Source organism: Misgurnus anguillicaudatus, chromosome 3 (genome assembly GCF_027580225.2).
Source record: "Misgurnus anguillicaudatus chromosome 3, ASM2758022v2, whole genome shotgun sequence".
Lineage (NCBI taxonomy): Eukaryota > Metazoa > Chordata > Actinopteri > Cypriniformes > Cobitidae > Misgurnus > Misgurnus anguillicaudatus.
The window spans coordinates 29,756,521-29,769,341 of record NC_073339.2 but is presented as its reverse complement, the minus strand read 5'-3'; positions in this window follow the sequence as shown (position 1 = coordinate 29,769,341).

Here is a 12,821-nt window from a genome sequence, read left to right as displayed (position 1 = left end):
ATTTTAACAATGCTAAATAACAAAAATTAAGTGCACGCATTGAAAAAAGATAATTTGTCTTAGTTAAAGTAAGAACATAGTAAAATTTAGGACCCCCATGAAAACGAGATGTTGCATCTAATTGGGTTGATCCTCTTATAAATGTTAATAAATAAATGCATAAAATATTGAAAACGGTAGTGTTTTCCTTTAAAGTAGACAGCTAATGTCTACACACTCATTCTCATGAAATCAAATGAGCCTGCATATACAATTTGTCATGCTTTTTATCCCATTTCTAAAGACAGTTTAATTGAATTACTCAGCTCAAGAGGATATAAACTGAGAATAAACTTAGATCTGATCTTGAGTAACCAATAACAAAATAGTTCCTGGGTGACTCTTCAATCTTAAATGTCACAGAAAATTATTAATTTGAACAATCAAAGCGAAATCTCATGAAAAGATACCTGTGAAGTGAAAACTATTTGATGGTGAAAGGTTAGTCATTTTCATAATTGACATAGTTCAAATTTCCATCACAGTGGCTCTTCAGCTGTGAGAATGTGTCACATGGTGTCATGAAAAGAAATTGGATAAAACATTTTGAAACTAAAACATTTTGTATTTGACTTGAAGAACAAAGGAGCACATAAGAAGTCATGTTATTAATAAAATGATTTTTTTTTCAATAATAAAAAAAATCTACATTTTCAGAAAAAGGTACATGACGGTACAAAAGTTGTCACTGAGGTGGTACCTAAAAGGTACATATCTTTACCTAAACGGTACCGTTCCAGTGAATAAAGGTACAACTTACGCTGCGTTTCCATGTTTTATGTGTACTTTCAATAGACAACTGTATATTCGACCCCCCCCCATTCAATTCCTAAACGTAACCCTTACAGAAAACCTTTAGCATTTTTACATCTTCAACTCAACATCATTTAGCTTGATTTATAAGCGGTTTCCTCGTGGGGACCAAAAATGACCCTACAAGGTCAAAATTTACTTGCATTACTATTTTTGTGGTTATCCTTATGGGACTAATACATTTGTCCCCACACCTTGGGGATTACCACGAGTGCATGCACACATGCACAGATCAGTCACTCAATGAATGTCCATGCGATTTTATCTGTCACACACACACACACATGAAGAAATCTCAGGGCACAACCTGTCAAAAATAAAGAATTATCCTCTTCAAAGAGAACGATTTCATATGCTTCTGGTTTCCATGGTGATCATTTTTATGAACCTGTTGTCGTGGTTTCCACTTGACAGAAGAGCTCTCCAGAGGTCAGAGGTGACCGTCTGAGCCAACCTTATACAAAAATGTGTGCGTTTTGTGTCATTTTTTAGCTAATGCTTTTTAAAAGTGTCTATTTGTATAAAGATTGAGATATTAACATGTTGTGTTTAAGTATTGATGTGCCTACAGGCAAAAACAACTCAGTGTGAGAGACGATTTTGTCTCCATATCACAGTTGGCAATGCGTGTGCGTATATGAGTGTGTGTTCTGTTTATGCAGTTGGCAGCTTGTGAAAAGCAGATTTTCTTTTTTCAGCTCATCACACTCAATCTCTTCAAGCGTCGCGTGCGTGTCACTCCTCGCGGACACTTTTTATTCTGTTAACCCTTCGTTCGATGAAAAACACAGAGGATGTTTACTGTACAGATGTGGTGCAGAATGTGTGGGTCACTGAGTCACTTCTGGTGCTTATAGCCTTCTGGTTTAGGATGTGAGATAGCAACTCAAATATCACAGGTTTAATCCTATATAGCAGCAGGATGTGTGAATTAGAGCGTTACTAAAAGATCTTTATCTCTATTGTGGCCTTAAGTAAGGAGCTTAAAAACCTCGAGGTGCTCTGGGAAAACTGTAGTTTTGCTTAATGTAATTTATGATGCTATGAAAGTAGAATTTCCGCTAAATATTTGTTCGCAGAATAAGAGAAGATTGCCTTGATTTTTCAGCTCGTAACCTTAAGGTCAACATGAAACGGTATTAACGGCTCTTTATTCCTTTTGAAATATGTTTTCGGAGATTAACTTGTTGTAGAGCGCGCCATTAGAAACGCAAAGGTCATGGTTTTGTTTCCTATGGAGCACACACATAGTGATAAACTGCATAGCTTTAGATGCACTGTAAGATGCAATAGATAAAAGTGTTTGTTTGACAAGTAAACGTAATGTGTTTCCTAGTGAAATAGAATATTTAATGAGGGAAAATGTAGGATGGAGGCTATGTTCAGGAATTGATTGGAGGCGTAACAACAGAATGCAGCCAGATTGTTGATGGTGAGGGGTTGAATAATAATGGAAATTAGTGAGTCAGCTTTAAAGGAAAGATGTGTCATATGCAAAGTGAAAGAAAACATAAGGACAAACCTATTTTTTTATATTTCAGATCAGAATAAATGAGTTTAATTGTGACATCATGTTGACTTTTAAAGGTGTTTACAGAACTGTGATAATATAGGGAGAGATCCATTTTTAAATCTTAACCCCTAGCATCTGTTTCCTTATTTTTCATTGACAACAGCTTTGAGTGTCTATCGCTTCAGTCCACCGTGTGTGTGTCCTGTTGTCAAGTGAATTGAGTTTGTCACCCACACAATAGTTTCTTAAAGATAACATTTTAAGGATAACAATAAGCATGCACCTGTTTGTATGTCTGTGAAGACTCTGTAGCTTTCCTACGATATCTGTTCTCCTGCTTAACAGAGAAAGAGAGAGAGATGATGTTGGGCAGCAGAAGTGTAATGCATCTTTTGAATATATGTAAAGATTCTGCTGTTTGATTTAGATTGATTCACGAGCGCGCCTCAAATCGTATGTTAAGAAATGAAAGACATAGATAAACACAGCGGGGCGGATGCGAGTTGGAGTATTTGTCTTTGTGGCATCTTTTTCAGAAAGGTCACATGTGTCCGGGTGGGCTTCCCGCTGCTAAGAGATCGCCATAATGACTGTGGATCAGAAAGGGTCACGGTCTCCAACCATTACACCCTCAAACAGGATGAATCATGGTATGCCATTGCAGTAATATTTAAAAATGCAAGATCTTATATACTTATTTTCTGTTTGGAAAGTGATTTTTATACATTTTACATTTTTATGGGCAAGCACAAAGCACACATTTATAAAATAAATTATTTGTAATATTTATTTATTTTTTGCTACTGCGTCTCCATGCAACCATTGCAAAGTAGTTTATTTTACAGCCGAACAGATTGTTTAACAGAAATTAAATGTATTACACAGATAAACAATTACTTACTTAAAGGGTACATATCATGAAAATCTGACTTTTTCCATTTTTAAGTGCTATAATTGGGTCCCCAGTGTTTGTATCAACCTAGAAAATATAAAAAGGAACAACCCAGTAACTTAGTTTGGTAAACCATTCTCTGCAAGCATGTGAAAAAACAGCTTATTGAAATCTGGCTCCCCTTGTGATGTCAGAAGGGGATAATACCACCCCTTAATTTGCACTATCCAACCACGGCACTGCCATTTAGTGCAGATATCACCTCATTTGCATTTAACTAGACACACCCAAAACGGCACATTTTGCTCACACCTACAAAGTGGCTATTTAAAAATACTATAAGAAATTATCCATATAGTATTTTGAGCTAAAACTTCACATACATACTCTGGAGACACCAACGTTTTATTGGGCATCTTTGAAAAGTCTTGTGAAATGTCCCATTTACAGTAAAACATGTTTTGGACAATTTATAATTTTTTTAAATATAAAACATTTTAATTCCATGGGCCTTTTTAAAAAACGTCCTCTTACATGTGATCAAACATACATACCGACACACACACACAGAGAAAACAGGTCCCATGAATTTGATATGAACAATATTTGTCAGAAATTAGCTGCCCCCTTATTCTGTTTTGACGATGTCACTATCATTGACTGGTAGCATATGTACCCCAGTCTTGTTTAAAAAAGGACAAACAAACAAAAATCCAAACAAAAAACTCTTTCTGTCTGTCTGGTTTCTTTCAAACCACACAAGCAATCATACATAGGCACATAATAGTAATATAGCAACACTGCTACCAAGTGGCCAAAGCATATGCTGCAGTACGGTTCTTGTAATACTGAAAATGTCAATATTACATTATAAAGATAATTTTAATGAAAAGGCATAAATATTATATTAGTTATTTGTACATCTGTATAGATTCATTTCTTATTGTGTTTATTTATTTAGGCTTTACAACAATGTATCAGTGGTGTAGCCTACCAATAATGGAAGTTCATACCTCAGAGCAGTTAACAATTACTCGGATGTCATAGCTCATAAAACATTTCCACTTTTTCCTATAATCGGATGAATTATTTGTTGTTCATTATGAGTAGTCTATTCTTCAGCAGGAAGGAACATATGCACACTGAAGTGAATTGAACACAACTTCTGCTCCTTTTTGAGGGTTCTGAGAGCTAAGTTCAAAAGCAGGAAACACCCGGCGTCATATAAAGCTCCTAAATGTGGTGGAAGCCAACATCCAGCCAGGTGTTATCTTAAAATAAAACATGACACGAAGCTTATAACACCACGGCTATGTGCCAATAAGTATAACTGTACACTAAGTATTGACATTTTTTTAGAGGATCGCATTTATTTTTCCTTAAACATTTTTAAAGGATCAAGGCAAAGATAAGTAATATTGCACATGTTGGTTAAAAGAATTAAGATGGTAGTGCTTTAGTTTGGATGTTGTAATGTTTCTTTAACCTCCTCCTAAGACATACGTGGACATCAGATTGTTTTTTGTTGTTTGCACCATAATACTTAATTCTGTGTAACTGCAACCTGTTGTACACAAACATGGATAAATACATTTCTTCATGTTCTAAGAAAAATATTTGGTTAATATACACTAAGTATTTAAAAAAGGTTTGTAATATCGTATTAGCTCAGCATGTTACAAAACTTAAAAAGATTAGACATTTCTAAACATAATCTCATGTATTTGCATATTTATATTTATGTGTAAATATACACTGCACTTGTCACAATGACTTCCCATACGAAAATTAACCATACATGGTTACCGTAATAAAACCATGGTTACCACAAAATAACTATGGTTTTAAAAACCATGGTGTTCAAAAACCATTGTTAAAGTCACCATGAAAATAAAATGAAAAACTGTCATTTGTTTTGTAATATTGTGGTATTTTTCACAAATGACTTATCTGTGAGCTTTATTATTTAAAAAAAAATGCATGTGCCCTCATAATCTTTAATCAAAAATGCAAATCTCCTCCCCTCCTCAAAACATCTCTTTACTTCCGTGGATATGGTATGGGAAGTGGGCTGGGCCCGGGAGAAGTTTGCAGCATTTAGCAATTAGCAACACGACCCAACTTAAAATGAACCAATCAGATCTTAATGGACAAATTCAAATCCAGCCCTGCATCATTTTATTTCAGTTTCACTGGGATATACGTCACCACTAGCCTGGGTGCCAGCCGAACTTAGCCCTCCCCACAACATTTCAGGTCGGGAAGTTCGGTCTGGAGTCGCTCAATTGTGGCGTTACTTTGCGCGACTGAAAGCTGATCAAACCAATCAAATTGTCAGGGAGGGGTTTATACGATGATGGACAGATGATCAACAGTAACGTAATCAACCACGTCACCAAAGAGGCTTGTGTTGAATCCGGCTGTTCCTTAATTCCAAGAAGGCAAAGAACGGACTTGCATTTTCGTGGAGATCGGTCTTGCCAGACGACCTCGGAAGAACGAAATCAGAAGGTCACGAGAACAAAGAACGCACTTGTGAGAATCAAGAGTGTGCAATCTTCCGGTTGGTCACCTGACCTCCGCCATTGTTTTGCCGCAATGACTTCTGGGGCGTAACGCGATTTCAGCTCGCAAGTCTGCACTCGATGGCTGCGTTTTAGACACGCACACGCGAACTTCCCTAAACACTTCCCCTCGGGGAAATCCCTGTCGCCAATGAGGGAAGTTTATATGGACAGACCCTCACTCCCTTGATTTTGACCGAGGGAGTCTACTTCATATGTACACTTCAGGCAGCTCCATATCCCACAATGCAACACGATGGTGACGACACTTCAGCAACTTGCGCTTTGCACAGTTCAAATGATTGGAGGGGGCAGTCTCCACTTTCCATGTGATCAAGGGCTTAGGGCGATCCATTTGAACCTACTTCATGTGTTCCAGCAGTAGTGGGCACACATACAACGTAAGCAATGACGTACATCTGAGTGAACGAGAGGGAAGGTCATAAAAAATGAACTGGAATGCAGGGCAAGCATCCTCGATATCAAGAACACATCCGGGTATTTTCATGCGTCCTCTGTACTTGTGTTCTTGAGAATTGGAATTAAACTTCGACGGTTAATGATGATGTAGCGCGAAAACACGAGGACGCAAGATCGCTGAAGAACGCATATTGAGAAACAGCATCCGTTTACAACAAAGATGGCTCCCACTGGAGAATTGTGATGTGAAGATTCTGCCATCGAGTCTGTTCTAGAAGATATCAACAGCGCGCACGACAATGTGGATATAACTAGCGGTCGTTGCCAGCTCTTCTTCGGAAGGCTGTGGATGAAGTTCATCTAACTTACAAATAAGTAAGAGATAGTCTGACTGTATGACTTAGTAAATATCTCACAATGTCGTGATATGAATAAAATGTTGTAAACATAGTAGGTGTCAATATAAGGTCTCACTATAGCGAAATAACTAGCAGTTCAGTTCAGGCTGCAAAAGGACAGACGCCATTTCAACATAGCCTACGTCGCGCACACACACGGTTGCTCTGATTGGTTGTAGGGTCTATCCAATTGAGTGCAGAGACATTTTTTGTCCTGGTTCGGTCGAAAAACGCCCCATAATCAAAGCCCAATGGCTATGATTCTGACTAGAATTTTGAGTATTACAATGTCAGGCTATGTCACCACGGGGAAAAGAAGGCAATCGCAACTTCCGTTTCATGGCGACTTTAAACTACGATAGTAAATCCATGGTTACTACATTTTTACCATACATTTTTTTTATTTTAATAAGTGTTATCCGGATGAGGCTGTGTTATCAGTTTCAGGCTGTGATTAGGTAAGGAATATTTAAGAATGGCCTACTGAATTATTCTAAAATAATGCACACCAAAGGTGGTAATGCAGCACGCCATTTATACAACGGTTACCACAGACATTGCTAAGACATTGCTCTAGTGGTTATTTTTAGACATTTGACAGGTAAGGTGTGCGTTTATCGAAAAATAATACATACCCGTAAACATTTCAGAATAAAGCATTCAACAGTCCCATGGTATAATAAGTGATAATGTATAGGTAGCCGGATGTTGTTATCGCAAAAATAAGCGCCTACAGTGTGATCAGGACCCGAGTTTGGCAGAGGATCTTGTATCTCACTAAAGGGGCTTATTTCACAATAACAAATAGCTGCCTATACATTATACCGCTTATTACACAGCTATTTACCTCACAGGTAGGGAACATTAAATATTGATTTTATTTGCTCATTTTTAATGAATGCAGACCTTCCCAGTTTACTTTCGGTTTTAAGATAAGACAAGACATACTAATACAACAAACATGCTATTTAATTTAATTATTTGTAAATATAAGGTCAAAAGACATATTTATATTTCATTTTTGTGTAATATTAAATTGTAACAGCCCAAATGATTTGCAGCATCCGGTTTACTGTGTGTTATTATCGTGTGTTTTTGAGCAGTTATTATCTGGGAATAACAAACCTGCAAATGTGGCGACAGGCCAATCAGAATTAAGCATTTCAGAGCACCATGTAATAATACCAGATTAACAACTGCTTGAACCGTAAACAAATAGCTCATCCAGGTACTGCGAATGCAAGATAAATTAATAACATAAGATTACAAACAAATTGTATGCTGTCTTTGCTAATGGTCTGCATTCGTAAGAAAAAATAGAATGTAAATATAAAAATGACAGAAAAAATATTTCAAATCAATATTTCTTTTTTAATTATTTGCTCATGAGACTTGTAGAATACAGGATTCGGCTATTATCGCAAAATACACCTTAAGGGTAATGCAAGATGCCTCCATCTTAAAATGTTCCGATTGACAAATCAGAATGAAGTGCTCCAGTGTGCCAAAAAATGACAAACATTTTTCTAGTCATTATAAAAGCCCTAAATACATCCATTAACCAATCTGCAACTGCTGCATTCTGAAATGTATATGTATATATGATCCCTGAGAAACCAGCCAGCATAAATTGTTCAAATTGATTAGGTCACTGTCATTACAGACAGACTAAAGAGCAGTTTACTGCTATAGGATAAAAAAATCCACTGGCTTGTTATTAGTCTGCATTGCTATGCCGGTGATGTTGCTGTGGTGATTAAGCAGTGCTGATGCGGTGTGCCCCAGTATTTTGGGTTAATCAGCTGTGGGATTGTTGGCATGGGTGGCATTGCAATCAAAAGTTTACGTACCCTTGCAGGAATTTTGAAAATTAAAGTTTGTTTTTAATTTAGTCCTGCCCTGAACAAGTTATTTCACATGAGACATGTTTACAGAAAAATTGCAACACAGATTAATAACAGAATATCTAAAAATAATCCAGTTTACATACACCAGATTCTTAATACTTTACAATGTAACAACAGTTTAAATGTTTTGTGATAGTTAGGTTTCTTGTTTGTCCTGAGCCATACATCTGATCTCCAAAAAAAAAAACAGGTCCTGCTGAGTCTTCTCAACATCATCTGCATATTTAAACCCTGTTCGCCCATGACTGTATGATGTTAAGATTCATCTTTTCACACGGAGGACAAATAAGAGATTTATACACAACTATTATTGCTTATATTGATCATTCTCAATATGAAAAAAAAAATGAATTTCCTACCAAAATGTGTCACCAACTTAAGACTTGCATGTGTGATATGATTGGAAAATGAAATGACAAACCACAAAAGATAAGTTTCTACTGCAGAAAGAAAAATTGCAAGTGCCAGAATACAGAAACATCATATAACATTCTCAGATGAGCCAACACATTGCAGTTGTTTCAACAGCTGTTATTATTCAGCAAAAATCTGCAAACATTTCTTGATACAGAACAGTTTAACAGAGACAAACTGACAATCGAACTGTGTACCATCACTGCGAAAATCTAACTGAACTGCTTTTTAGATTTTAGGTGATGGTAATGTAGGTGTGGAATTGTTATCTTACTCAAATTTTTATCACAGGGTTCCCACACCTTCAAGGACCTTTCAAGGACTTTCCAGGTTCAATACCCCTCAACTTCAAGGACTAAATGTGGGGACACATTTTAAGTAAGAGCAAGGTTACATTGTGTTACCTTTAAAGATACATTATTACAGTTCCCTTCCGAGGGAACTCGCGCTGCGTCGCTGTGGTGACACTTTGGGGACGCCTCCAGGGGTAAGTGCGTCTGAATGTGTAAATCAGATTCAACCAATGGTGAGGCTTAATGACAAAGACAGGGTGACGCGGGAGCCAGGAAGTGTAACGCTATCTGAAATATTGCCAAAGATGGCGTTACAGGGATGCAGGAAGTATGGCAAGGGAGATGCAGCGTCTCGTTCCCTTCTCAGGGAACAACAGTTGCATACGTAACCAGAGACGTTTGTGTCAAACACAACTATGCAAAAAAGCATTTCGGTATGAATCAACATTCGCATACAGAAGATATAAGCATTTAAAGCGAACAGATTAGCATGTGTGCTTAAAAAGTCTAGAATTTTTATGATATTATCCTACACTACACAGGGAATAATATGGATTTTTTCCTGTGAACTTATTGCATGAAATAGATTCAAGCACTTTCAATGACATGTATTTATATATGTATATTTTCAAGAACTTTCCAGAGCCTTGAATTTTTCCCCCCAGATTCACAAATCCTTCAAGGATTTCAAGGACCCATGTGAACCCTGTTATCACCTGCTTTTCACACATTCAGATCCTAACATCTATGCCAAATTCCTCCGGTTTATTCCAGCTACACACATGTGGACCTTTTATTTGTACAACATTACTGCGAAATGCATCGCTTGGTCATATCATTGGGTATTGTAGCACTCCCTTGGTAATCTATAGAAAATAAAATCGGTTTAATAGGAGTCCCCTGGCAATGGAATTACCCATTACCCTTTAACAAAAAGCCTGTGTCCAAAGTTAACTTCTATAGAGGTAATAGCTTAAAAATCTTTTTCCCCTACTTTCTGGCCATCACATTACAGTGCATTGACTCAGTGGACCAAAGACTTCCTTTCAAAAACAAATGGAAATAAGATAAATTACACACAAGTGGGAAAGCTCAACATTGAAATCTATTCTAAAGGCATTAAAATAGATGGAAATTCTATCCAGGGAAATAAACCTTGCCTGCCAGAACTGCACACAGGCCAGATCAGTTTCGTATAATCTGCTTTGCAATGAAAAAGGGTCATCCTCCCTTCTTTTTATGTGAAATATTGACATTTAAAAACAAAAAATATATGGGTACAGCAGAGCTGTCTCCTAATATGCATCCCACATCCAACCTATTTCTTTAAATGCTGGAACCAGATTCAGTTAAAACTTAAACACAAAGTGAATTTTGCAGTTTCATTCAATTCACAAAAACATTGCTCCAAGCAGCAAAAAATATTCCACTTGAAGACTTTAAATGAGAACACGAGAAGGTCAGCTTTTAACAGATGAGTTATTAGAGAAATCCTCTAAAGCATTCACTCCCATGCTGATTGTACAAGGGAAAAGCACTCTAAACAAAATACCAGGCTGCATTGGAATTAAGTTTTTGTGCCATGCAGCACAGAATCAAAAATCTCTGAAAATACAACGCGCCTGGGCCTTGAAAATGAAGACGTTTTATTATGCGAAACCTTTCAGCCTACAAGCACATTATCAATCTGACAGAAAGAAGAACCCTTGCAGAGCTGTCATGTGCCATTAAAACCATCATTAGGAAGCTGATGAAGACGCGAGCCACAGCTACCCACACTCACATATGTGCATGACAAGAGGTGCCTAGCAACAAGGTCTTCTGATGAAGTGCCTCCATTTCTTTGAAAACACTAGTTTATGTCTGTATGTGAAACCACCATATTTTTTTGGAATACACAATTGTTTTGTACACCAAGGGCTTAATACAATTTGGGTGTTATTTGAATATAATTTACTTATGAGAAGTGTTGAAATTCTTTAGAGACACGATCACTTAGGCAGGTTGGTTTTGTTCCTTTTCTCGTTTTTTTTGGACATTAATTAAAAAAAATGAACTTTTCTGTATTTTTGCCATTTTTATAATGCTTTCCTTTCCAAACCCTCTTGTTCATGTCCTTACATAAAGGTTAAAACAGTGGTTCTCAAACTGGGGGTCGCCTGATGATGCCAGTTTATATTTTATTAAATATATTATTTTTCATAAATTCTGTGTAATCAAACATAACGACATAAGGTTACCAACAGAATTCAATTCTATAATTTAATGTTTTGTTTTATGTCATGAATTTCTTTGGGGAGTCACATATGTTAAGGATACATAGCCCCTAAGGGGACATGGAGAAAAAATGAAATAAAGTTTAGTTTCACGTGCGCACGCAAAACGAATTAAAAAAAAAAATTAAAAAGTGAATGTTGGATTAACTTTGGATAAAATTGACCTTTCAACTTTTTTCACTTACCAATTGAACTATTTTTTTAAAATCACCCTTAATTTTATCACTTTTTTTTTTTAGGGTCTGTAACCTCCTAAGACCCGAGCTTTGGTTTGTCTATTTTTTTTCAGATTTTTCCAGCTATTTTGGGGTTAGGAAGAACCAATAAATATAACCAAATATTTTTCTTAATAACATTAAAGCAGTGAATTTGTCCATGTTTGTGTACAACAGGTTCCAGTTACACAAAATTAAGTATTATGGTACAAACAAATGTGATGTCCACGTATATGGACACACCAGGTCTTAGGAGGTTTAAGGTGCCAAAGAATGCATTGAAACAATGTGTTAAATTATCCAGGAACGGTTTTACATGTCCATTTACAACCCTAGGATTTGTCCTTTGAATAAAATGGTCTATGTTTGCCCTATTTGGAAGGGTCATGAATAATATTGTTGAGCTCTGCTCTAATTGGCCAATAGCTTGCATTACATCACAGTCGGTGTTATGTTAACAGTGTTCCCACACCTTAGTTAACTTCAAATTCAAGGACTTTCCAGGTACGTTCCAATATCCTAAAATTCAAGGACTAAATGTGGGGAGAGCAAGGTTACATTGTGTTACCTTTTAAGATACATTCTTACAGTTCCCTTTCGTGGGAACTCGTGCTGTGTCACTGCGGTGACATTTTGGGGACGTCTCCATGGTTAAATGCATCTACATGTGTATATCAAATTTAACCAATGGTGAGGCTTAACGACAAAGACAGGGTGAAGCGGCAACCAGGAAGTATATCACTATCTGAAATTTTGCCAAAGATGGCGTTAGAGGGACGCAGGAAGTATGGCAAAAGAGACGCAGCGTCTCGTTCCCTTCTCAGAAAACAACAGTTACATAAGTAACCCGAGATATTTTCATGTGTCAAACACAACTATGCAAAAAAGCATTTTGGTATGAATCAACATTCACATACAGAAAATATAAGCATTTAAAGCTTAGCACATGTGCTTAAAGGGATACTTCACCGATTTAGCATTCAGCTTTGTATCTGTAGAAACCCGGCAGTATTATTGAATGACCATGTTTCCCTCCATCATTTCCCCCTGAGAGGAGAGATATTTGCATTTTGGTTC